The sequence below is a fragment of the Chiloscyllium punctatum genome, chromosome 34, assembly GCF_047496795.1.
Source record: "Chiloscyllium punctatum isolate Juve2018m chromosome 34, sChiPun1.3, whole genome shotgun sequence".
In the NCBI taxonomy this organism is placed as follows: Eukaryota; Metazoa; Chordata; class Chondrichthyes; order Orectolobiformes; family Hemiscylliidae; genus Chiloscyllium; species Chiloscyllium punctatum.
This window is the reverse complement of record NC_092772.1, coordinates 5,704,094-5,731,866: the sequence shown is the minus strand read 5'-3', so window position 1 is coordinate 5,731,866 and position 27,773 is coordinate 5,704,094. Positions and strand designations below refer to the sequence as shown.

The 27,773-nt window shown below is 48.1% G+C and overlaps 1 long non-coding RNA gene across 7 annotated transcripts in view; it reads left to right on the top strand.

Annotated features, from left to right (window-relative positions):
- The window catches only part of LOC140458760 (uncharacterized), a 90,200-nt gene that overhangs the window by 12,645 nt on the left and 49,782 nt on the right, over positions 1-27,773 (top strand). For 6 of the 7 annotated variants that reach the window (XR_011953659.1, XR_011953658.1, XR_011953656.1 and 3 more), the window contains 2 exons: positions 10,422-10,558; positions 24,370-24,641. This is a non-coding gene — a long non-coding RNA (uncharacterized lncRNA). The remainder of the gene's footprint in view (positions 1-10,421; positions 10,559-24,369; positions 24,642-27,773) is intronic. The other variant, XR_011953660.1, reaches the window with a different exon arrangement.

The following is a 27,773-nucleotide window of genomic DNA, read 5'->3' as shown; positions in this document are numbered from 1 at the left end:
CACTGTGCCTGTGTGTGTGTCCCTTCGCTGAGTGTCCCTCCCTCACTGTGTGTGTACGTCCTCCCTCACTCTGTGCGTGTGTGTGTGTGTGTCCCTCTCTCGCTCTGTGTATGTGCGTGTCCCTCCCTCGCTGTGTATGTATGACTTTCCACGCTTGCTCTGTGTGTGTGTGTGTGTGTGTGTGTGTGTGTGTCCCTCTTGCTGTGCGAGTGTGTGCTTGGCCCTCCCTTGTTGAGTGAGCATGTGTCTCCCCCCTCGCTGTGTGTGTGCGTGTCCCTCTCTTGCTGTGAGTGTGTGTCCCTCACTTGCTCTGTGTGTGTGCATGTCCTTCCCTGCCTCACTGTGTGTGTGTTTGTGTGTGTGTGTCACTCTCTCACTGTATGTGTACGTTTCACTCCCTCGCTGTTTGTGTGTCCCTCGCTCGCTGTGTGTGTGAGTGTGTGTGTGTCCCTCCCTCGCTCTGTGTGTGTGTGTGTGTGTGTGTCCATTGCTGTGTATGTGCGTGTCCCTCCCTCGCTGTGTATGTGTGACTTTTCCCCCTTGCTCTGTGTGTGTTTGTGTGTGTTTGTGTGTATGTGTGTCCCTCCCTTGCTCTTTGTGTACATCCCCCTCACTGTGTGAGTGCATGTCCCCCCTTGCTGTGTGTGCCTGTGTCCCTCCCTCGCCGTGTCAGTGTGTGTCCCCTCTCACTGTGTGTGCGTGCCCCCTCTCACTTTCTGTGCACATTTCCTCCCCCTCGTCATGTGTGTGCTTGTTCCTCCTTCCGTGTGTGTGTGTGTGTGTGTGTCCCTCGCTGTGTATGTGTATGTCTGTCCCTCGCTGTGTGTGCCTGTCCCTCCCACACTGTTTGTGCATGTCCTTCCCTCCCTAGCTCTGTGTGTGTGTGTTTGTGTGTGTCCCTCCCTCGCTGTGTGTGCATGTCCCTCCCTGGATGTGTGTGTGTGTGTATGTGTGACTTTCTCCCCTTGCTCTGTGTATGTGTGTGTGTGTCCCTCTTGCTGTGTGTGTGTCCCACCCTTGCTCTTTGTGTATATCCCCCTCACTGTATGTGCGCATCTCCCCTCGGTGTGTGAGTGCATGTCCCCCCTCGCTGTGTGTGCGCGTATCCCTCCCTCGCTGTGCCTGTGCGTATCCCCAGTCGCTGTGTGTGCGTGCACCCTCTCAATTTCTGTGCACTTGCCCTCCCCCTCGCCGTGTGTCTACTTGTCCCTCCTTCCCTGTGTGTGGGTGTCCCTCCCTCGCTGTGTGTGTGCATATCCCTCCCTCGCCGTGTGTGTGTGTGTCCCTTCCTTGCTGTGTGTGTGTACGTGTCATATCCTCACTATATGTGTTTGTGTGTCCCCCCCTTCACTGCGTGTCCCTCCCTCGCTGTGTGTGTGTGTGTGTGTGTGTAAGTGTGTCTCCTCCCATGCTGTGAGTGTGCGTGTCCCCCTTGCTGTTGTGTGTGTGTGCGTGTCCCTCCCTCGCTGTGTATGTGTGAGATCCCCCCCTTTGCTGTGTGTGTGTGTGTGTGTGTGTGTGTTTGTCCCTCTTGCTGTGCATGGCCCTCCGTCGCTGTGTGCATGTGTCTCCCCCTCGCTGTGTGTGTGTGTGTGTGTGTCCCTCTCTTGCTCTGTGTGTGTGTGTTTGTGTGTGACCCTCCCTCGCTGTGTGTGCATGCCTCTCCCTGGCTGCGTGTGTGCGTGTCCCTCTCTTGCTCTGTGTGTGTGTGTGTGTGTGTGTCCCTCTAGATGTGCACGCGTGTGTGTGGCCTTCCCTCTTGTGGGTGCATGTGTCTCCCCCTCGCTGTGTTTGTGAGTGTCCCTCTCTTGCTCTGTTTGTGTGGACCTCCCTCGCTGTGTGTGCATGTGTCTCACCCTCGCTGTGTGTGCGTGCGTGTCCTTCCCTCGCTGTGTGTGTGCGTGTGCCTCCCCCCTCGCTTGTGTGTTTGCGAGTGTTCCTCTCTTGCTCTGTGTGTGCGTGTTTCTGTGCGCGAGTTCCTCCCTCGCTGCATGTGTCTGTGTTTCTGTGCTTGCACATGTCCCTCCCTCACTGTGTGTGTGCCCCCCACTTGCTGTGAGAATGTGTGTCCCTCTAGGAGTGTATGTGCGTATCCCACCCTCGCTTTGTGTGTGTGTGTCCCTCTTGCTCTGTGTGCGTGTGTCACTCCCTCGCTCTTTGTGTGTGTATGTGTCCCTCCATTGCTCTTTGTGTATATCCCCTCATTGTGTGTGCGCATCCCCCCTCGCTGTGTGTGCGTGTCCCTCCCTCGCTGTGTGTGTGCGTGCCCCCTCTCAATTTCTGTCCACATGCCCTCCCCCTCGACATGTGTGAGCTTGTCCCTCCTTCGCGGTGTGTGCGTGTCCCTCCTTGCAGTGTATGTGCGTGTACCTCCCTCGCTGTGTGTCTGCGTGTATTCCCCTCACTGTAAGAGTGTGTGTTTGTCCCTTGCTCTGTGTTTGTGTGTATGTGTGCGTGTCCCTCCTTCGCTTTACGTGTGTGTGTCCCCGTCCCCCGCTGTGTGTATGTGCGCGTCCCTCCCTCGCTGTGTGTGTGTGTGTTCCTGTCCCTCGCAGTGTGTCTGTCTGTATTCCCCTCACTGTGTGTCTGTTTGCGTGTCCCTCCCTCGCTTTGTGTGTGTGTGCCCCCTCTCAATTTGTGTGCACATGCCTTCCCCCTCGCTGTGTGTGTGCGTGTCCCTCCCTTGCTGTGTGTGTGCGTGTCCCTCCCTTGCTGTGTGTGTGCGTGTCGCTCCCTTACTGCGTGTTTCAGCGTGTCCCTCCCTCGCTGTGTGTGTGCGTGTCGCTCCCTTACTGCGTGTCTCAGCGTGTCCCTCCCTCGCTGTGTGTGCATGTCCTTCCCTCTCTGTCTGTGTATCTGTGTGTGTTTCCCTTCACTGCGTGTCTGTGCGTGTCCCTCCCTCGCTGTGTGAGTGTGTGTGTGTATCTCCCTCGCTGTGTGCGTGTCCCTCCCACGCTGTGTATGTGCATGTCCCCTCCCTCACTGCGTGTCTCAGCGTGTCCCTCCCTCGCTGTGTGTGCATGTCCTTCCCTCACTGTCTGTGAGTGTGTGTGTGTGTGTCCCTTCGCTGCATGTCTGTGTGTGTCTCTTTCCTGCTGTGTATGTGCATGTCCCTCCCTCGCTCTGTGTGTGCGCGTGTCCCTCCCTCGCTCTGTGTGTGCGCGTGTCCCTCCCTCGCTGTGTGTGTGCGCGTGTCCCTCCCTCGCTGTGTGTGTGCGCGTGTCCCTTCCTTGCTGTGTATGTGTGTCCCTTCTTTGCTGTGTATGTGTGTCCCTTCCTCGCTGTGTATGTGTGTCCCTTCCTCGCTGTGTATGTGTGTCCCTCCCTCGCTGTGTATGTGCGTCCCTCCCTCGCTGTGTATGTGTGTCCCTCTCTCGCTGTGTGTGTGTCCCTCCCTCGTTGTGTGTGTGTGTCCCTCCCTCGCTTCATGTGTGTGTGTGTGTGTCCCTCCCTCGATTTGCGTATGTGTCCCTCCCTCACTGTGTGTCTGCGTGTATTCCCTCACTGTGTGTGTGTGTGTGTGTGTCCAAAATTTGCACCTTCAGTGAATTGGCCATCATAAATTGATTGTGGTATTCAGGAATGTGTGGTTTAAATAAGTTCACCACGAGAAATTCAGGGTTTAATGTATAGGTAGAGGGGTGGGTCTGGGTAGGATGCTCTTCAGAGTTTTGGAATGGACTGGTTGGGCCGAATGGCCTGGTTGCACACGATGGCGATTCTATTCAGGTTATCGTCCAGCACTGTCAACCATCCCCGTCTCTTACACCTTGCCTTATCCCCAGTATTCTCCTCAACACAGTAATCTCCTCCAGACTCTAAAACACTCCTTGCCTATGTAACCTTCTCCAGTCCTTACAAAGATCGATATGTCTGTCACCTCTTCCTGCTTTTAGAACCCTCCCTATAACTATTACCATTTGGTACAGCACTCCCAATCATTGTTCCCTCTTGAAACTCCCATAAACATTTGTGTCTCTGAAAACTAATCTGGACTGTCTCAACTTCCCTTTGACAGTTACATGCTGAGACCTGCTCTATATCAGTGAAGAAATTAAGTCTTGGCAACAACTCGCTGTTATAATCTCCCTCCAGCCTTACAGCACTGAGGATCAGTAGAAGCTCTTTTCAACCCGACAGCCATCCCTGTGTCTGTAATCTCCTCCACTCCCCACAATACATTCTCTCTGAGCTCCTCTGTAGTCCACTAAACACTCCCTAACACTGTCTGTATCAGTATAACCTTCTCCAAAACACACAACCTTCTCTATCTGTGTAAATCCCTACACCGGACCCTATCCCTCTCAGCTCCGTCTAACAATACAACTCTCCATGTCTGTGTATTCACCTTCAGCCCCTACTCTCCTCCCGATCTGTGTAACCTTCTCCATGCATTTTTGCTTCAGTCTCTTCAACTGTCCCTGTCAGTGTAACCTCTTCCAGACGAGAAAACTCTCCTCTTTTTGACTTACTCAGACCACACAACCCTCACTATCTATAACCTACTCCTGTCTGAGAAACCTACTTCTGCAGTTGCTCCAACTCTCCATAAGCTCCTGCAGCTCTTACATCCCTCCCTATCTACCAAATCTCTTCCAGTCCCTAAACACCAACAGTCTGTGGAGACCCGACCACCATCCCTATCAGTGTAATCCTCTCAGGTCTCTGCAGTAATCCTGATCTGTCGAACTCACTCCATGCCTGTGCCTCTCCCAATCCGGTCCCTACAAAATGCACTATCTATTTAACACCCTCCTGTCACTATCACCCCCTTGTCAATGTAAGCTCCTTCTGTGTCTCCACCATCTACCCATCTCCATAACCTTGTCCAGCTCTTACACCACTATCTGTTTAAACGTCACCCTCCTCTACAACTTCCTCCTGTTTGTGCTATGCTCCCTTATCTGTGAAACTGTTTCTGACCAAAATTGCTATCCCAGTCTCTGAAAAGAAATCCAGATTCCACAGCCTCCATAACCCCCAGAACCTAATCCTTCCTATGTCTATAAACATCGTTAGTCACGATACCCTGCATATCTCAGTTTGTTCTTCCAGTCGATACAAATATCTTTATCTCTGTAATCTGCTCAGCTCCCTAAAACAGTCCCTGTCTGTGATTCAGCCCTGGCCTACAAACATTCTTATCCCTGTAAACTTCTCTATCCCTCCCAACATTCCCAACTCCATGAACCCCTGTCAGCCCTACAGCTCTCCACATTTCTGTAACCTCCTGTGGGTCTATGGTCCTCCCTCCCTGTGAAATCACCTCCAGTCCCCACACCCCTCCCAATCTGGGTCCTCTGCTCCAGATCAGGCCATTGCTGTCTCTGTAAACACCTCCACTCCTGACAACTCTTCCCATTTGTGTAACCTCGTTCAGACCCCATACTCTCCAGCTTCCTGAATCCTCTTCCTGCATTGCAACCAAAACCATGTTTGTGTAACAATCTCAAGTGCTTAAACCTCCCCAATTCCGTAACCTTTTGCAGTCCTAACAAAACACCTAAACTATGAAACCGCTCATTTCCATACAATCCTCCCTCCCTCCCTCCGTCCTCAAATGCCTTCATCACCATGAAACCTCACAATTACTGAAGCCTCCTTTTGGCACTGCAAACCTCCTAATATCTGCAAAATCCTCGTGTCCTGATACCCCTCCCTATCTCTGTAACTCCCTCCACCCTCCAGTGTCATTCTGGGGAGCATGGGAGAGGAGAGAACGTTTGTAGAGTTTGGACCATATTACGGAGGTAGAATTCTGGGAATTACAGATTTAGTTTTATGTCTGTGGTGTGCAGATTATTGGCGAGGACTCTAAAGACAGGATATACGACTACTTGGAAAACCATAGTTAAATTAGCCACAGTCAGTATGGGTTTGTGAGCGGTCAGGTCATGCCTCACAAACCTTATTGAATTCTTTGAGGATATGGCAGAATATGTTGATGGCTCATTCAGAAAAGAAGGAAAATTGGGATACAGGGAAATCTGTCTGTCTGGATACAGGATTGGATGGCCCAGAGAAGACAGAGGGTGGCAGCAGATGGACAGTATTGAGCCTGGAGCTCAGTGACCAGTGGGGTTCTGTAACAATCAGCTCTGGGACTCTGCTCTCTGTGAATTTTGTAACTGACTTGGATGTGGATGTTGGAGAGTGGGTTAGTAAGTTTGCCAATAACGTGAAGGTTGGTGGAGTGGTGGGGAATGTGGAGAGCTGTTGTAGAATGCAATGGGACATTGGCAGGACACAGAGCTGGGCTGGAAGTGGCAGATGGAGTCCAATCTGGAAAAGTGTGAAGTGATTCATTCTGGAAGGTCAAATTTGAATACAGAATACAGGGTGAAAGGTAGATTACTTGCCAGAGATCATGGGGTCAGTGTCAATAGATCCCTCAAAATCGCCACGCACGTTGGTAGGGTTGTTAAAAAGGCACTTGTTGTGTTGGCTCCCCTTAGAAGGGGATTGACGGTAAGAGCCGTGAGGTTTTACTGCATCTTTATAGCGTCCTGGTGAGACCACACTTGGAATATTGTGTTCAGTTCTGGTCCCCTGTTTACAGGAAGGATGCGCACGATTTAGCGAGCGTACACAGGAGATTTACCAAGATGCTGCCTGTAATGGAGGGCAGTTCTTACAAAAAAGGGTGAGGGAGCGAAGGATTTTTTCATTGGAGTGAAGAAGGGGGCGGGGCGACTTTGTGGATGTGAACAAGATGATAAGAGGCACAGAGTGAGTGAATAGTCAGAGACTTTTCCTCCTATGGCATAAATGGCTATTACAAGGGGGCGTAACTTTAAGGTGAATGGAGGATGGATAAGAGAATAGAGAATGGTGGGTGGTTGGATGGACTGCCAATGGTGGGAGTAAAATTAGGCACATCTGGGACATTTAATAGAATCTTGGACAGACACATGGATAATAGTAAAATGAAGGGTATGTAGTTTATTTTGATCTTACAGTTGGATAAAAGGTTGGCATGAAATCATGGCCGAAGGGTCTTGGGCTGAACTGTTCTGTGTTCTGTGTTCTGTCTGGTAAACTGGGTAATAAGCTCAGATCAGTGTAAAAAGGATATGGCTTTCAGGAGGAGCTCGTGAACTGGATACAAAATTTGCTTGATGGTAGGAGACAGAGGGTGGTGGGAGGCATGTTGTTTTTTTCTGGCTGGAGACATGTGATCAGCGGTGGAGTGGGTCCACTGTTGTTTGTCATTTGGATAAATGGTTTGGATGGGAATATTGGCTTCCTGGTAAGTAACTGTTTTGTGTGACACTGAAATTGGTGGTAAAGTGGATAGTGGAGAATGTTATCTGTGATACAACAGGATGAACAGTACTGCTGGGATAGTGGGCTGAAGAATAGCAGATGGAGTTTAATTAGATAAAGGTGAGGTGTTCCATTTTGGTGGAACAAACCAGGGTGGGACTTGTACAGTTATTGTTCGGGCCCTGGATCGTGTTTTCAGTCAGAGATCCAGTGACCCAGGTACACATTTCTTTGAATGTGGTGTCACAGGTAGACAGGCTGGTGAAGAAGGCATTTGGGATGGTTACCTTCATTCGGGAGAGCATTAAGTGTAAGAGTTGGGATGTCATGTTGTGGCTGTAAAAGACATTGGTGGGGCCACCATTAAAACATTGTTGATCAGTCGGAAGAACTCATCTAGTTCACTAACCTCCTTTAGGGAAGGACATCAAATATTCTAACCTGGTCTGGCCAACATGTGACTCCAGACCCACAGCAATATGACTGACTCTGAGCTGCCCTCTAGGTAATTAGCAGAGGGGCCAAATAACGTTGTTCCAGGCAGTGACACCCACATCCCATGAATGAATAAATAAAAATACCTATGTCCCTCCGTACCTCTGCAAACCCCTCCAGCTGCAGAAATCCGTCCTGGCTTTGTAACACCCTGACCACTCTCTGTAACACTCTCACCACCTCCAGCACATTCATCTCTCCCTGTTCCTATCGTGTCATTAAACCTTGACAATGATTCCCCTTCCCACTGCCCTCCTCCTGCTAGCAGACCCATTGCAATTACTCCTAAAACACTCTCTCACTTCAGGCTTTTAAGTACTTTTTGGTGATCTTCTCAGCCTCATAATCTAGTATGATTCGTTTTGTCCTGAGTAAAGGATCAGTGGGAATTTCTTGCTGAGGTTTTTACTGTTTCAATTGAATGTCCTTTTGTTGAGTATTTTGCATTGTCCCTTCAAATATTTTCCACTGTTCATTTACAGGCACATATTTCAGTCTGTTTCCCGCGTTTACCTTGGTCAGTTCTCCTGTCAAACTCATGTAATTGTCTATTTTTATTTATTGCAGATTTCCTTTCTGTGAATCACTTTAAAACTTTATTTATTTTAACTGCACTTTACCACATTTCCCGAAGGATCTCTGCAGGTGACATTACTCATTCACTAAGTTTCATTACATGGTCGCTCTGCGATAGTTATGTCCCTTAACAGTTGCACAATGTGTTTTTCAAAGAAACACTGAAAAAAAATTAACCAAACTCATCTTCCAATATCAATGGTGACTGTGTGATTGTCCCAGATTATACAAATATTGAAGTTTCCCAAAGTTATCACAATGTGTTTGTTAAAAAAATTCCAATGAGTTTGTGTGTAATGCAGTGCTGAACAATGGAATGCTGTTCAGTGGCTAAAACTGTTCTGCTGCTTGTGACCTTGGCAAGTAGTAGCCAGAATGTACATTCAGACTGACTCTACTTCATGATCTGAGGCCAAATGCTTTCTCTGTAATGCCTTTGTTATCCATTATTGCTATCGTTGCCCATTTTGCCTGAGTTTGCACAAGATTACAAACCACTGAATATTTTTGTTCACCCTGTATCCATGTCTCCCTGGTGTCTAAATCTCTTTTATCTCTGTGTCACAAATCCTTCGACCATATTGCAGCAACGTTGTCCGTTTAAAAAAAAAACATAATATATTCTCTTCCACAATTTTCCGTCACAAATCTATTTGCTGATGTACAATTTTAGATGAGATTACTTACAGTGTGGAAACAGGCCCTTCGGCCCAACAAGTCCACACCGACCCGCCGAAGTGCAACCCACCCATACCCTTACATTTACCCCTTACCTAACACTACGGACAATTTAGCATGGCCAATTCACCCGACCTGCACATCTTTGGACTGTGGGAGGAAACCGGAGCACCCGGAGGAAACCCACGCAGACACGGGGAGAACGTGCAAACTCCACACAGTCAGTCGCCTGAGGCGGGAATTGAACCCAGGTCTCTGGCGCTGTGAGGCAGCAGTGAGAACCTCTGAGCCACCGTGCCGCCCCGATAAGTCAAAACTGACCCTCCGAAGAGCAGCCCACCCAGACCATTCCCCTACACCTAACACTGTGGGCAATTTTCCATGGCTAATTCACCTAACCTGCAACTTTTTGGACTGTGGGAGGAAACCGGAGCACCCGGAGGAAACCCACACAGACACGGGGAGAATGTGCAAACTCCACATAGACAGTTGCCTGAGGCGGGAATTGAGCCCGGGTCTCTGGTGCTGTGACGCAGCAGTGCTAACCAATGTGCCATCGTGCCGCCCTCAACGTAAACATTTTCGTTAAACTCTGTCTCCTCCTGTTCCTTTCTGCTTGTCTTCAGTCACATTCCCATGCTGCTCCCATACTTCACCTTTCTTCTGTGGTTTTGGAAAGATCCTTTCACTCGAATCCTGTCCCGGCATCCTCTCTGTCAGTTTAATGCCCTGTCCATAAACCTACCAACATGATTGGCCAGGACACTGCTCCTAGCACAGTTCCAGAGGGACCATCCTAATAGATTTTTTTAAAATCAGGTATGGGATGTGTGAGTCTCTGGATGACCAGCCTTTCTTGCCCAGTCCTAGAAGCCCTTGAACTGAGAAACTTGCTCGGCCATTTCAGAGGGTAATTGAGAGGCAAATCCTTTGCTGTGGGTATATCGTGCAGACCACGTGAGGATGGGCAGATGTCCTTCTCTAAAGGACAAGTGTTTGGATTTGTTGTACATCAGTAATGGTTTCATACTTATTTGTGGATTGTTAATTATTATTTTTAAAATTATTGATTTCAAGTGTCTCCTTTTCAGATGGCGGGATTCAATCCTGCCTCCCCTGAACATTAGCTGAGGTTTTGGATACATTCTCTCGCAATAATACCACTAGGCCATTACTTCACCTGCTCACTGGGTGCTCATCCCTGAGCACTGATACCAGGGCATCATGAAGCTAAACCCATTCTTCCGACACAATTGTGTGATCCTGACATCTTCCAGCAATCTGGGACTATTACTTAATATCGCTCCATTTTCCAGATCTCTGTGGGACTCTGTGCCATTCTCCATGTGTAACCTTCACTGCATCTGTTTAATTTCCCATTCTGTCTATTTCTCTGTCTCCTGTAGGTACTGAGGAAACTCCTGAATCAATAGCCTTCCCAGCTGCTGGGTGGGTCGTCCCTCACCTCATTGAACGCAGTTGGTCTGCCAGAGAGAGACAAAGGGAAAGGAGATCTGGAGCGTTCAATAAATCCTGTAGTGAGGTAAGGTCACCCACAGTGCACAGAGCAAAGAACAATGAGAGGGGTCCAAACATCTGTTAACACAACATGACATAGATACAGTGCTGGAGGGGGAGCACAGTACACACACACACCCCAGGCTCAATCACCATCCCAATGTAAGTTCTGTTATATTAAAACTCACTACTCTACAACAGTGTATCTATGGCATGTCTTGTGGTCCAGTGTCTTCGATAATTTTTAATCCTGTAACAGATCCTATCACTGTAACCTCCTCCTTTCCTGATCGTCCCTCCACATATTTGAATTGTGCTGCATTCCAGACGACCTTCCTTATCCCTGTAACTTGGTTCAGTGTTAACAACATGCTTTATCTCATTTGCCTTCTCCTCCAATAATGTAAACACAAGGACTACAGATGCAAGAAACCAGAGTCTAGATTAGAGTGGTGCTGGAAAAGCACGGCAGGTCAGGCAGCATCCGAGGAGCAGGAAAATCGATGTTTCAGGCAAAAGCCCTTCATCAGGAACAGAGGCCGGGAGCCTGCAGAGTGGGGAGATAAATAAGAGAGGGGTGGGGATGGGGAGAAAGTAGCATAGAGTACAGTAGGTGAATAGGGTGGGGAAGAAGGTGATAGGTCAGAGTGGAGGATGGGGGAAGGTAGCAAAGAGTACAATGGGTGAATGGGGGTGGGGATGGGGGTGATAGGTCAGAGAGGAGGGTGGAGTGGATCGGTGGGAAGGGAGATAGGCCATTAGGACAGGTCATGAGGGCGGTGCTGAGCTGGAAGGCTGGAGGTGGGGTGAGATGGGGGAAGGGGAAATGAGGAAACTGGTGAAGTCCACATTGATGCCCTGGGGTTGAAGTGTTCCGAGACGGAAGGTGAGGCGTTCTTCCTCCAGGCGTCGGGTGGTGTGGAAGTGGCGGTGGAGGAAGCCCAGGACCTGCATGTCCTCGGCAGAGTGGAAGGGGGAGTTGAAATGTTGGGTCACAGGGCGGTGGGGTTGATTGGTGCGGGTGTACCAGAGATGTTCCCTAAAGTGCTCTGCTAGGAGGTGTTCAGTCTCCCCAATGTAGAGGAGACCGCATTGGGAGCAACGGATACAATAAATGATATTGGTGGATGTGCAGGTAAAACATTGGATGTGGAAGGCTCCTTTCGGGCCTTGGATGGTGGTGAGGGGGGAGGTCTGGGCGCAGGTTTTGCAATTCCTGCAGTGGCAGGAGAAGGTGCCAGGAAGGGAGGGTGGGTTTTTGGGGGGCATGGAACTGACCAGGTAGTCACAGAGGGAATGGTCTTTGCGGAAAGTGGAAAGGGGTGGGGAGGGAAATATATCCCTGGTGGTGGGGTCCGTTTGGAGGTGGTGGAAATGTCGGCAGATGATTTGGTTTCTGAGAAGGTTGGTCGGGTGGAAGGTGAGCACCGGGGTGTTCTGTCCTTGTTACGGTTGGAGGGGTGGGGTCTGAGGGCGGAGGTGTGGGATGTAGACGAGATGCATTGGAGGGCATCTTTTACCACGTGGGAAGGGAAATTCCGATCTCTAAAGAAGGAGGCTATCTGATGTGTTCTGTGGTGGAACTGGCCGTCCTGGGAGCATGTACGGTGGATGTGGAGGTATTGGGAATAGGGGTTGGGAATTTTGCAGACAGTAGGGTGGGAAGATGTGTAATCTAGGTAGCTGTAGGAGTCGGTAGGTTTGTAAAAATTGTCGGTGTCAAGTCGGTTGTCATTAATGGGGATTGAGAGGTGCAGGAACGGGAAGGAATTGTCTGAGATGGTCCAGGTAAATTTAAGGTCAGGGTGGAATGTGTTGGTGAAGTTGCTGAATTGCTCAAACTCCTCGAGGGAGCACGAGGTGGTGCCAATGCAGTCATCAATGTAGCGGAGGAAGAGGTGGGGAGTAGTGCCATTGTAACTACGGAAGATGGACTGTTCTACGTAGCCAACAAAGAGACAGGCATAGCTGGGGCCCATACGGGTGCCCATGGCTACTCCTTTGGTATGGAGGAAGTGGGAGAATTTGAAGGAAAAATTGTTAAGGGTGTGGACAAGTTCAGCCAAACGAATGAGAGTATTATTGGAAGGGTTCTGTTGTGGATGTCGGGAGATGAAGAAACGGAGGGCTTGGAGGTCCTGGTCATGGTGGATGGAGGTGTAGAGGGATTGGATATCCATGGTGAAGATGAGGCGTTGGGGGCCTGGGAAACGGAAGTCTTGGAGGAGTGGAGGGTGTGAGTGGTGTCTCAAACGAATGTGGGTAATTCCTGGACTGGGGGATAGGACAATGTCGAGGTAGGTAGACATGCGTTTGATGGAATAGGAGCATGCTGAGAGAATGGGTCGGCCAGGGTGGTCAGGCTTGTGGATCTTGGGTAGGAGGTAGAACCGGACAGTGCGGGATCCTGGACAATGAGGTTGGAAGCTGTGGGTGGGAGATCTCCTCCTGAGGTGATGACGTTCTGTATGGTCTGGGAGATGACGGTTTGGTGATTGGAGGTGGGTCATGGTAGAGGGGGTGATAGGAGGAGGTGTCTTTGAGTTGGCATCATGGCTTCAGCGGTGTAGAGGTCAGTGCACCAGACTCCCACTGCACCCCCTTTATCTGCTGGTTTGATGGTGAGGTCGGTATTGGAGTAGAGGAAGTGGAGGGCTGCACGTTGTGAGGGTGAGAGGATGGAGTGGGGGAGGGGGTAGATAGGTTGAGGCGGTTAATGTCTCGGTGGAAGTTGGAAATGAAGAAATCGAAGACAGGTAATAGGCCAGCGCGGGGTGTCCTGGTGGATGGAGTGTATTGGAGGGCAGCAAAGGGGTCCTCAGAAAATAGGCGGGAGTCTTCATTGTAAAAGTCAGCTCTGAGGCGGAGGTGATGGAAGAAGTGTTCGATGTCACGGCGTGTATTAAATTCATTGATGTGTGGATGGAGGGGGATAAAGGTGAGGCCTTTGCTGAGGACTGATCATTCATCCTCAGTGAGGGGGAGGTCCGGGGGAATGGTGAAAACTCGGCAGGACTGGGAGCTGGGATTAGGCGTAGGTGTGGAGCTGGGGGAGGCGACTGAGCCTGTAACTGGAGTGGGTGTGGTGTTAGGGGGGATGGGGATGGAGTCATGAGCAGGGGTGGGGTTCCCCTCAGGGTTCTGGGGGCAGGGATTGTGACGGTGGGACTTGGAGGTGGTGTCAGCAAAATGCAGGTGAGTGGCGTTGGTGGGGGCGGAAGTGGTGGCAAACACGGCAGTGGGGGGGGGGTGGAAGTCACTGAGTGTGTGACATCAGCGATGATGTGAGGGGCGGAAGTGATGTCACTTGTGGTGTATGAGGAATTGTGAGGGGCGGAAATGGCATTTACTTTATTTTAACCAATAATTTCCTGTCACAAATCTGTTTGACAATGTCATATTTTAATTAAACTCAGTCCCTTACTGTTTCTTTCTTTTGGTCTTCATCCACATCTCCATGGTGTTCTAATATTTCAACCTTTCTCTTTGGACTTGGGAATATCCATTCACCTCAGACCTGTCCCCCTCCTCATCTGTGTCCATTTATAGCACACTGCATAATCCTGGTACCAGAGGGGCCTATCCCAATAAAATAGCTCAGTCCTCCCTGAGTACTGGTAGCAGTGCTCACTGGTCAGAACCACTTCTGATGATGCTATTGTGTGATCCTGACACCTTCCTGCACTCTGCTGATATCACTGTCTTTCTGCATGTGGTATCCCTCACTGTGTGGGTCTAATTGCTGCCTCTGTCAGTGTCTCTCACTCTTGCAGCTACTCCAGATCCTGAGCCAACAGCATTCTCCAGTCCAGAGGGAAGCAACTGCACAGGCCAGGGACGGAGACTGGGTATTTCCAGATCTCTGTGGGACTCAGTGCCATTCTCCACGTGGAACCTTCATTGCATTAATCTAATTTGCCATTCTGTCTACTTCTCTGTCTCTTGCAGGTATTTCTGATGTCCCTGACTCAGCAGAATTCCCAATTCATGAATCGTCCATCACCACATTGAAGACAGTTGGTCAGCCAGAGACAGATGGAGAGGGAGATCTGCACCCTTCAGTAAATCCTGCAGCCGCTAAGATCACTCACAGTAAACAACACAGGGAGGAGTTAGTGGGCTTTAATTCAGACCCTGAGGGCATGATGTAGGAACAATGCTGGGCAAGGAACATGAGAAAATTCTCAGGCTTCATTATCATCATCTTGTCTGTAAATTCATCTGTTCCACAGAACCCCCCCTATGTCTGTCAGTTTCTCCATCGTCTGTTTCATTGATACCACTTCCCCTATCTCTATCAGCCCCTACAATCCTGCTTATCCCTGTAAGCTCCTCATATCAGTACAACTCTCCAAGTTTCTGCGTTTGCCTTTAATCCCGGGTTCTGTCACATCTCTCCTTTACTGGAAAAAAACAACTCTTCAGTTCCTTAAGCCATCCTGGTCAGTGTAGTCCTTTCCAGACCTGAAAACCCTCCCTGTCTTTGTGACTGTTTTGACCTCCTACTACCTTCATGATCTCTGTAACCTTCCCGTCACGACAACAAAAAAGCTCTTTTCCTTAGTAACCTCCTCCAGCTGTGAGACTCCTCCTTGTCTCTGGGCACAAAGCAGAGTGACCCTGCTTCTCTCATAAATTAGTTTCTGCATTTCTAATGATGACTATGAACTCTTCCTGTCTCTAAAACGCACTCAGTCTCTGTAAACTCTGCTGGTCCCGATTGATGTAATTTCCTTCGGTAACAACAAACCTTTATACCTTAAATCTCCTCCAGACGCGACCACACAGTTTATTTCTATAACCTCAATGAGTGACAGAGTCCTAGAGATGTACAGCACGGACACAGACCCTTCGGTCCAACCCGTCCATGCCGACCAGATATCCCAACCCAATCTAGTCCCACCTCCCAGCACCCGACCCATATCCCTCCAAACCATTCCCATTCATATACCCATCCAAATGCCTCTTAAATGTTGCAATTGTCCCAGCCTCCACCACATCCTCTGGCAGCTCGTTCCATACACGTTCCACACTCTGCGTGAAAAGATTGCCCCTTAGGTCTCTTTGATATCTTTCCCCTCTCACCCTAAACCTATGCCCTCGAGTTCTGGACTCCCTGACCCAAGGGAAAAGACTTTGTCTGTTTATCCTATCCTATCCATGCCCCTCATAATTTTGTAAACCTCTGTAAGGTCACCCCTCAGCCTCCGAAGCTCCAGGGAAAACCACCCCAGCCTGTTCAGCCTCTCCCTGTAGCTCAAATCCTCCAGCCCTGGCAACATCCTTGTAAATCTTTTCTGAACTGTTTCAAGTTTCACAACAATTCTTCCGATAGGAAGGAGACCGGAATTGCACAAAATATTCCAACAGTGGCCAAACCAATGTGCTGTACAGCCGCAACATGACCTCCCATCTCCTGTATTTAATACTCTGACCAATAAAGGAAAGCATACCAAATGCCGCCTTCACTCTTTTATCTATCTGCGATTCCACTTTTAAGGAGCTATGAACTTGCACTCCAAGGTCTCTTTGGTCAGCAACACTCCCTAGGACTTTACCATTACGTGTATATGTCCTGCTAAGACTTGCTTTCCCAAAATGCCGCACATCGCATTTATCTGAATTAAACTCCATCTGCCAGTTAGCCCATTGTCCCATCTGGTCCAGATCCTGTTGTAACCCTCTTCGCTGTCCACTACACCTCCAATTTTGGTGTCATCTATAAACTTACTAACTATACCTCTTATGCTCGCATCCAAATCATTTATGTAAATGACAAAAAGTAGAGAGCCCAGCACTGATCCTTGTGACACTCCACTGGTCACAGGCCTTCAGTCTGAAAAACAGCCCTCCACCACCACTATCTGTCTTTTACCTTTGAGCCAGTTCTGTATCCAAATGGTTAATTCTCCCTGTATTCCATGAGTTCTAACCTTGCTAATCAGCCTCCCATGGGGGACCTTGTCGAATGCCTCACTGAAGTCCATATCGATCACATCTATCACTCTGCCTTCATCAATCTTCTTTGTTACGTCGTCAAAAAACTCAATCAAGTTTATGAGACATGATTTCCCACGCACAAAGCCATGTCAACTATTCCTAATCAGTCCTTGCCTTTCCAAATACATGTGCATTTTGTCCCTCAGGATTCCCTCCATCAACTTGCCCACCACTGAGTTCAGGCTCACCGCTCTATACTTCCCTGGCTTGTCTTTACCACCCTTCTTAAACAGTTGCACCACTTTTGCCAACCTCCAGTCTTCTGGCATCTCACCTGTGATTATTGATGATACAAATATCTCAGCACGAGGCCCAGCAATCACTTCTCTAGCTTCCCACAGAGTTCTCGGGTACACCTGATCAGTTCCTGGGGGTTTATTCTCCTTTTACTGTTTCAAGACATCCAGCACCTCCTCCTCTGTTTCTCTGGACATTTTGCAAGATGTCACCATCGATTTCCCTCCAGTCTATATCTTCCATATGAATTTCTACAGTAAATACTGATGCAAAATATTCATTTCGTATCTCCCCCATTTTCTGCGGCTCCACACAAAGGCCGCCTTTCTGATCTTTGTGAGGCCCTATTCTCTCCTTCGTTACCCTTTTTTCCTTTAATATATTTGTAAAAACCCTTTGCATTCTTCTTCATTCTCTTTGTCAGACCTATCTCATGTCCGCGTTTTGCCCTCCTGATTTCGCTCTTAAGTATACTCCTACTTCCTTTATACTCTTCTAAGGATGCACTCGGTCTACCCTGTCTATTCTTGACATATGCTTCCTGCTTTTTCTGAACCAAACACTCAATTTCTTTAGTCATCCAGAATTCCCAATAATTACCAACCTTCCCTTTCACCCTGACAGGAATATACGTTCTCTGGATTCTCATTACCTCATTTCTGAAGGCTTCCCATTTTCCAGCCGTCCCTTTAGCTGCGAACATCTGCCTCCAATCAGCTTTCAAAAGTTCTTGCCTTATACCGTCAAAATTGGCCTTTCTCCCATTTAGAACATCAACTTTTAGATCTGGTCTATTCTTTTCCATCACTATTTTAAAACAAATAGAATTATGGTCGCTGGCCTCAAAGAGCTCCCCCACTGACAGCTCACTCACCTGCCCTGCCTTATTTCCTAAGAGTAGGTCAAGTTTTGCACCTTCTCTAGTAGGTACATCCACATACTGAATCAGAAAATTGTCTTGTACACACTTAACAAATTCCTCTCCATCTACACCTTTAACACAATGGCAGTCCCAGTCAATGTTTGGAAAGTTAAAATCCCCTACCTTACCTACCCTATTATTCTTACAGATAGCTGAGATCTCCTTACAACTTTGTTTGGCAATTTCATTTTGACTATTGGGGGGTCTGTAATACAATCCTAATAAGCTGATCATCCCTTTCTTATTTCTCAGTTCCACCCAAATAACTTCCCTGGATGTATTTCTGGGAATATCCTTCCTCAGCACAGCTGTAATGCTATCCCTTATCAAAAATGCCACTCCCCTTCTCTCTTGCCTCCCTTTCTATCCTTCCTGTAGGATTTGTATCCTGGAACATTAAGCTGCCAGTCTTGCCCATCCCTGAGCCATGTATCTGTAATTGCTATGAGATCCCAGTCCCATGTTCCTAACCATGCCCTGAGTTAATCTGCCTTCCCTGTTAGGCCACTTGCATTGAAATAAATGCAGTTTAATTTATTAGTCCTCCCTTGTCCCTGCCTGTCCTGACTGTTTGACTCCCTTCTGTTCTCAGCTGGACCCGTCTCAGATCGAGCTCCCAAAATCCTCCCTGTGATTGTTATCACGTCCCATCCCTGCATTCCTCCAAAATCCATGTAAAGTCCTACCATTCCTAAAACCCACCCTGTATCTGTCACCTGTCCCAGCTTCCACATCCCTCCCTATCTCCCTATCTCCGTAAGACACCATCCCCCCACCCACCCCCGTCCCAGTTACTACATCCCGCTGTATCACGAAATGCCAGTAGTCACTATAATATCAGATTAAGGCGTGAAAGCAGGAATACTGTACTGGGTTAAATGATCAGTCGTGATCACATTGAATGGTGGGACCGACTCTGTGGTCAAATGGCCAATACCTGCTCTTCTTTCCTGTGCTTCTCTATAAATTTACGATCCATATAACCTCCTTCAGTCCCCACATCCCTCCCTCTCTCCATAAACTCCTTCAGTCCCCACGACTCTTCCTAATCATGTAACCTGAACCATTCCCCAGAAACCTCCCTAACTCCATAAACTCCAAAAGGCCCCACGACCCTCCCTATCTCCATACTCTCATCCAGACCCGATGACCCTCCCATTCAGAGTAACCTCCTTCAATCCCCATGATCCTCCTGATCTGTACAAACTCCTTCAGACCCAACAGCCCTGCAGATCTCTTTGGCCCCTTTCAGGCCCCACATCACTCCCTATCTCCATAATGTCCTTCAGTCACCACTGCACTCTCTGTGTCCATAATCTCATACAGTCCCCACATCACTCCCTATCTCCATAATTTCCTTCAGTCCCCACGACCCTCCTTATTCCCAAAACATCTATTACCTGTTGAACCTGTAAGCTACATTTTTCAGATTGATAAACACGAACTCCCATAACCCTTTCTGCTGCCAGTCTGAAACCAAACAGTGTTAACCTGATAGTAGGTCGGGAGCTGAAATATGTTTGAAAGGATATGTCAATGAACAATAACTGGACCCTTAGAAACGCTTTTAATAAAAAGAGAATATGTTTTTGAGCATGTTGGATTTTATTTTTATTGGTGAGAATATAAATGGCAGAATAGATACGGGTGTAGGAGTGGTTGTACCGAGGAAACGGTTTATTTGAATTTTCAGAAACCTTTACACAAGTTTCAATAAGGGCTAAAGAGTAACTTGTTAGAGAATAGGGCACCTTAACTGTCAGGACGTGGGTGAGATATTAGACGAAATAGTGTTGTCAGAATTTACTGTGGAGAAAGACATGGAAACTCGGGAAGTTGGGGACATAAATAGTGATGTCTTGGAAAGAATCCTCACCAGAGAAGAGAAAGTGCTGCAATATTAAAATAAATAAAGGTAGATCAATCCTCAGTCACTTGTTAGTTTGATCCTAGAATATTGTGGGAATCTGGGGAAGAGATTGCAGTGTCCCTAACAGAGATATTTATATTATCAACATACACAATGAGTTACTGGAAGACTGGAGGGTGTTCCATCACTTTAAGGCTTCAGGGAGCAGCCAGGAAATCACAGCCCAGTGATCTACTGGTATGTTGTTGGAGGAGATTCTGAGAGAAATGAGCTACATATATTTGGAAAGGCAAGGGCTGATTAGAGATAGTCAGCATGGCTTTGTGAGTGGGAAACCGTGTTTCACAAACCGGATTGACTCTTCGAGGAGTTGACCAAGAGATCGATGAAGGCAGAGCAGTCAGGGTTGTCTACATGAACTTCAGCAAAGCATTTGACAAGGTTCCAGGGATGTAGAACATCTAATCAATAGGAAGAAGGAAGCTAACTTAAGTTTGAGGAACCAAGGATCAGAAGCTCTAGAGAGTTACATGGGGCAGCACGGTGGCTCAGTGGTTAGCACTGCTGCCTCACAGCACGAGGGACGCGATTTCAATTCCAGCCGCAGGCGACTGTCTGCGTGGAGTTAGCACATTCTCTCCATGTCTGCGTGGGTTACCGACAGGTGCTCCAGTTTCCACCCACAGCCCAAAGATGTGCAGGTTAGGTGAATCAGCCATGCGTTGTTCAAGAAAGGGAATAGAGATAATCCTGGGAATCACAGACCTGTCAGTCTTCTGTCTGTGATGTGCAGATTATTGGAGACTCTGAGATCCAGGATTTATGATTCCTTGGAAAACCATAGTTTGATTATTGAATGTCATTATGGCTTTGTAAGGGATAGGTCATACCACACAAATCTTATTGAATCCTTTGAGAATGTGACAAAACACATTTATGGCTCATTGAGAAAGTACAGAGCATGGGATACAGGGAAACCTGCCTGCCTGGATACAGAATTCCTGGCCCATAGAAGACAGAGGGTGATGACAGATGGAAATCATTCAGCCTGGAGCTCCGTGACCAGTGGTTTTCTGCAGAGAGAGGTCAAAACATCTCTGCTCTTTGTGATTTTATGTATGACTTGGATGTGTGAGTGGAAGAGTGGGTAAGTAAGGTTGCCAATGACACGAAGGTTGGTGGAGTGGTGAATAGTGTGGATGTCTGCTGGAGGTTGCAATGGGGCATTGACAGGATGTAGAGCTGGGCTGAGAAGTGGCAGATGAAGTCAAATCTGGAAAAGTGTGAAGTGCTGCATTTTGGAAGGTGAGACTTGAATGCAGAATACAGGGGTAAAGGCAGAATACTGAATAGTGTGGAGGAACAGATGGATCTTGGATTTCATGAGCAGAGATCCCTCAAATTTGCCACCAACCTGATAGTGTTGTTAAGAAAGAATATGTTGGATTGGCTTTCATTAGCTGGGGGATTGAGTTTTAAAGCAATGAGGTTATGCTGCAGCTCTATACAGTCCTGTTTAGATCTCAATTAGAATATTGTGTTCAGTTTTGTTCCCTTCATTACAGGAAGGATGTGGAAGCTTTAGAGATTGTAAAGAGAAGATTTACCAGGATACTGCCTGGACTGGAGGGCATGTCTGATAAAGAAAGGTTGAGGGAGCCAAGTCTTTTCTCATTGGAGTAAAGAAGAGTGTGGTGTGATTTGTTAGAGGTGAACAAAATGGTGTGAGGCAACGATAGAGTGAACAGTGAGAGACCGCTTTATCCCATGGTACAAGGGGTCATAATTGTAGGGTGATAGGAGGATAGGTAAGGGGGGATTTCAGAATTAGTACTTTACACAGAGAGTAGTGAGTGGGTGGAACAGGACTTTTTACCAGACTCTTGGATAGGTACATGGATGATAGCAAAATGAATGGTATGTCAGTGAGTTTGATCTTACAGTCAGGTAAAAGATGGGCATGGCATCATGGCCGAAGGGTCTTGTGCTGTCCTGTTCTGTGTTCTACGTTCTGTCTGGTAATCTGGGTAATAAACTCAGATCAATGTAAAAGGATATGGCATTCAGGAGGAGCTAGTCAACTGGATACAAAATTGGGCTTGATGGTAGGAGACAGAGGGTGATGGGAGACATGTTGCCTTCCTGACTAGAGACATGTGACCAGCGGTGAAGTGGGTCCACTGTTGTTTGTCATTTGGATAAATGGTTTGGATGGGAATATTGGTTTTGTGGGAAGTTTTTTGAGTGATACTGAAATTGTTGGTAAAGTGGACAGTGCAAAACGTTACGTATGATACAACAGGGCGAATAGTACACTGGAGTAGTGGGCTGAAGAATAGTAGATGGAGTTTAATTAGATAAATGTGAGGTGTTCCATTTTGGTGAAACAAACCAGAGTGGGTTTGTACAGTTAATGTTCGGGCCCTGGGTAGTGTTGTCAGTCAGAGACCCAGGGATGCAGGTAGATAGTTCTTTGTAAGTGGTGTCACATGTAGACAGGCTGGTGAAGCAGACATTTGGGGTGGTTACCTCCATTCGGGAGAGCACAAAGCGTAGGAGAAGGATGTCATGTTGTGGCTGGAAAAGACATTGGTGGGGCCACCATAAAACATTGTTGATCAGTGGGAAGAATTCATCTGGTTCACTCACCTCCTTTAGGGAAGGACATCAAATATTCTAACCTGGTCTGGCCGACATGTGACTCCAGACCCACAGCAATATGGCTGACTCTGAGCTACCCTCTGGGTAATTAGCAGTGGGGTCAAAGACCGTTGTTCCAGGCAGTGACACCCACATCCCATGAATGAATATATAAAAATACCGATGTCCCTCCGTACCTCTGCAAACCCCTCCAGCTGCAGCAATCCGTCCTGGCTTTGTAACACCCTGACCACTCTCTGTGACACTCTCACCACCTCCAGCACCTTCACCTCTCCCTGTTCCTATTGTGTCAATGAACCCTGACCGTGGCTCCCCTTCCTACAGCCCTCCTCCTGCGAGCAGACCCATTGCAATCCATTACCATTGACTCCTAAAACACTCCCTCACTTCAGGATTTTAAGTACTCTTTGGTGATCCTCTTCGCCTCATAATCTAGTATGATCCCTTTCGTCCTGAGTGAGGGATCAGTGGGAATTTCTTGCTGAGGTTTTTACTGTTTCAGTGGAATGTCCTTTTGTTGAGTATTTTGCATTGTTCCTTCAAATGGTTTCCACTGTTCATTTACAGACATATGTTTCAGTCTGTTTAGCTTGTTTATCTTGGTCAGTTCCCCTCTCACACACACATAATTGGCTATTTTTATTTCTACTTGTAGCTTGTCCTTTCTGTGTTTCACTTTAAAACTTTGTTTATTTAAACTGCACTTTATCACAATTTCCCGAAGGATCTCTCCAGGTGACATTACTCATTCACTAAGTTTCATTACACGGTCGCTCTGCGATAGTTATGTCCCTTAACAGTTGCACAATGTGTTTTTCAAAGAAACACTGAAAAAAAAATTCTCCGAACTCCTCTTCCAATATCAATGCTGTCCGTGTGATTGTCCCTGATAATACAAATATTTACGTTTTCCAAAATTATCGCAATGCCTTTGTTAAAAAATTCCAATGAGTTCCTGTTGAATGCAGTGATGAGCAATGAAATGCTGTTCGGTGGCTAAAACTATTCTGCATCTTGTGTTTTTGGCAAGTAGTAGCCAGAATTTACATTCAGACTGACTCTACTTCATGATCTGCGGCCAAATGATTTCTCTGTAATGCCTTTGGTATCCATTATTGTTAGCGTTACCCATTTTGCCTGAGATTGCACAAGATTACGAACCACTGAATATTTTGTTCACCCTGTATTCATGTCTCCCTGTTGTCTAAATATCTTTTATCTCTGTCTCACAAATCCATCGACCTTATTGCAGCAACGTTGTCCATTCAAAAAAAAACATAATATACTGCCTTCCACAATTTTCTGTCACAAATCTATTCGCTGATGTACAATTTTAGTTAAACTCTGTCCCATCCTGTTCCTTTCTGCTTGTCTTCAGCCACATTCCCATGCTGTTCCATTGCTTCACCTTTTCCCTTTGGATTTGGAAAGCTCCTTTCACCTGCATCCTCTCTGTCAGTTTAATGCCCTGTCCATAAACCTACCGACATGATTAGCCAGGACACTGGTCCCAGCACAGTTCCAGGGGGATCATCCTAATAGATATTTTTAAAAATCAGGAATGGGATGTGTGAGTCTCTGGCTGACCAGCCTTTCTTGCCCAGTCCTAGAAGCCCTTGAACTGAGTAACTTGCTCGGCCATTTCAGAGGGTAATTGAGAGGCAAACACTTTGCTGTGGGGATGTCGTGCAGACCACGTGAGGATGGGCAGATGTCCTTCTCTAAAGGACAAGTGTTTGGATTTATTGTACATCAGTAATGGTTTCATACTTATTTGTGGATTGTTAATTATTATTTTTAAAATTATTGATTTCAAATGTCTCCTTTTCAGATGGCGGGATTCAATCCTGCCTCCCCTGAACATTAGCTGAGGTTTTGGATACATTCTCTCGCAATAATACCACTAGGCCATTACTTCACCTGCTCACTGGGTGCTCATCCCTGAGCACTGATACCAGGGCATCATGAAGCTAAACCCATTCTTCCAACACAATTGTGTGATCCTGACATCTTCCAGCAATGTGGGACTATTTCTTCATATCGCTCCATTTTCCAGATCTCTGTGGAACTCAGTGCCATTCTCCATGTGTAACCCTCACTGCATCTGTTTAACTTCACATTCTGTCTATTTCTCTGTCTCCTGTAGGTACTCAGGAAAGTCCTGACTCAATAGCCTTCCCAGCTGCTGGGTGGATCGTCCATCACCTCATTGAATGCAGTTGGTCTGCCAGAGAGAGACAAAGGGAAAGGAGATCTGGAGCCTTCAATAAATCCAGTAGTGAAGTAAGGTCACCCACAGTGCACAGAGCAAAGAACAATGAGAGGGATCCAACCATCTGTTAACACAACATGACATAGTACAATGCTGGAGCGGAGCACAGTGCACACACACACCCCAGGCTCAATCACCACACCAATGTAAGTTCTGTTATATTAAAACTCACGACTCTACAACAGTGTATCTATGGCATGTCTTGTGGTCCAGTGTCTTCAATAATTTTTAATTCCTGTAACAGATCCTATCGCTGTAACCTCCTCCCTTCCCGATAGTCCGTCCACATATTTGAATTGTGCTGCATTCCAGACGACCTTCCTTATCCCTGTAACTTGGTTCAGTGTTAACAACATGCTTTATCTCGGTTGCCTTCTTCTCCAATAATGTAAACACAAGGACTACAGATGCTGGAAACCAGAGTCTAGATTAGAGTGGTGCTGGAAAAGCACGGCAGGTCAGGCAGCATCCGAGGAGCAGGAAAATCGACGTTTCGGGCAAAAGCCCTTCATCAGGAATAGAAGCCGGGAGCCTGCAGAGTTGGGAGGTAAATGAGAGGGGGGTGGGGATAGGGAGAAAGTAGCATAGAGTACAGTAGGTGAATGGGGTGGGGAAGAAGATAATTGGTCAGAGTGGAGGATGGGGGAAGGGAGCAAAGAGTACATTGGGTGAATGGGGGTGGGGATGGGGGTGATAGGTCAGGGAGGAGGGTGGAGTGGATAGGTGGGAAGGGAGATAGGCTGTTAGGACAAGTCATGGGAGGCTGAGCTGGAAGGCTGGAGGTGGGGTGTGAGGTGTGGGAAGGGGAAATGAGGAAACTGGTGAAGTCCACATTGTTGCCCTGGGGTTGAAGTGTTCCGAGGCGGAAGGTGAGACGTTCTTCTTCCAGGTGTCAGGTGGTGACGAAGCAGCGGTGGAGGAAGCCCAGGACCTGCATGTCCTCGGCAGAGTGGGAGGGGGCATTGAAATGTTGGGCCACAGGGCAGTGGGGTTGATTGGTGCGGGTGTACCAGAGATGTTCCCTAAAGTGCTCTGCTCGGACGTGTCCAGTTTCACCAATGTAGAGGAGAGCGCATAGGGAGCAACGGATACAATAAATGATATTGGTGGATGTGCAGGTAAAACTTTGGATGTGGAAGGCTCCTTTGCGGCCTTGGATGGTGGTGAGGGGAGAGGTGTGGGCGAAGGTTTTGCAATTTCTGCAGTGGCAGGAGAAGGTGCCAGGAAGGGAGGGTGGGATTTTGGGAGGCGTGGACCTGACCAGGTAGTCACTCAGGGAACGGTCTTTGCGGAAGGCATAAAGGGGTGGGGAGGGAAATCTATCCCTGGTGGTAGGGTCTGTTTGGAGGGGGCGGAAATGTCGGCGGATGATTTGGTTTATGCGAAGGTTGGTAGGGTGGAATGTGAGCACCAGGGGCGTTCTGTCCTTGTTACGGTTGGAGGGGTGGGGTCTGAGGGCGGAGGTGTGGAATGTGGACGAGATGTGTTGGAGGGCATCTTTAACCACGTGGGAAGGGAAATTGCGATCTCTAAAGAAAGAGTCCATCTGGTGTGTTCTGTGGTGGAACTGGCCCTCCTGGGAACAAGTATGGCGGAGGCGGAGGAATTGGGAATACGGGTTGGCAAATTTGCAGGCGGTAGTCTGGGAAGAGGTGTAATCTAGGTAGCTTTGGGAGTCGGTAGGTTCATAAAAAATGTCGGTGTCAAGTCGGTTGTCATTAATGGGGATGGAGAGGTCCAGGAAGGGGAGGGAGGTATCAGAAATGGTCCAGGTAAATTTAAGGTCAGGGTGGAATGTGTTGGTGAAGTTGATGAATTGCTCAAACTCCTCAAGGAAGCACGATGTGGCGCCAATGCAGTCATCAATGTAGCGGAGGAAGACGTGGGGAGTGGTGCCGGTGTAACTACGGAAAATGGACTGTTCTACATAACCAACAAAGAGACAGGCATAGCTCGGGCCCATACGGGTGCCCATGGCTACCCCTTTGGTCTGGAGGAAGTGGGAGGATTTGAAGGAAAAATTGTTAAGTGTGAGGACAAGTTCAGACAAACGAATGAGAGTGTCGGTGGAAGGGTTCTGTTGTGGCCGTCAGGAGATGAAGAAACGGAGGGCTTGGAGGTCCTGGTCATGGTGAATGGAGGTGTAGAGGGATTGGATATCCATGGTGAAGATGCGGCGTTGGGGGCCTGGAAAACAGAAGTCTTGGAGGAGGTGGAGGGTATGGATGGTGTCTCGAATGAATGTGGGTAATTCCTGGACTGCGGGAGAGGGCAATGTCGAGGTAGGCAGACATGAGTTCGGTGGGGTAGGAGCATGCTGAGAGAATGGGTCGGTCAGGATGGTCAGGCTTGTGGATTAGATTAGATTAGATTAGATTACTTACAGTGTGGAAACAGGCCCTTCGGCCCAACAAGTCCACACCGCCCCGCCGAAGCGTAACCCACCCATACCCCTACATCTACATTTACCCCTTACCTAACACTATGGGGATCTTGGGAAGGAGGTAGAATCGGGCAGTGGGGGATCCCGGACAATGAGGTTGGAAGCTGTGGGTGGGAGTTCTCCTCCTGAGGTGATGAGGTTCTGTATGCTCTGGGAGATGACGGTTTGGTGATGGGAGGTGGGTCATGGTAGAGGGGGTGATAGGAGGAGGTGTCTTCGAGTTGGCATCATGGCTTCAGCAGTGTAGAGGTCAGTGCACCAGACTACCACTGCACCCCCTTTATCTGCTGGTTTGATGGTGAGGTCGGTATTGGAGCAGAGGAAGTGGAGGGCTGCACGTTGTGAGGGTGAGAGGTTGGAGTGGGGGAGGGGGTAGATAGGTTGAGGCGGTTGATGTCTCGGTGGAAGTTGGAAATGTAGAAATCGAAGACAGGTAATAGGCCAGCGCGGGGTGTCCTGGTGGATGGAGTATGTTGGAGGTGGGCAAAAGGGTCCTTGAAAGGTGGGTGGGAGTCTTGATTGTAAAAGTATGCTCGGAGGCGTCAGAAGAAGTGTTCAATATCTCAGCGTGTATTAAATTAATTGATGTGTGGACGGAGGGGGATAAAGGTGAAGTCTTTGCTGAGGATTGATCATTCATCCTCAGTGAGGGGGAGGTCAGGGGGAATGGTGAAAACTCGGCAGGACTGGGAGCTGGGACCAGGCGTAGGTGTGGAGCTGGGGGAGGCGACTGAGCCTGTTACTGGAGTGGGTGTGGTGTTAGGGGGAATGGGGATGGAGTCATGAGCACGGGTGGTGTTCCCCTCCGGATTCTGGGGTAGGGATTGTGATGGTG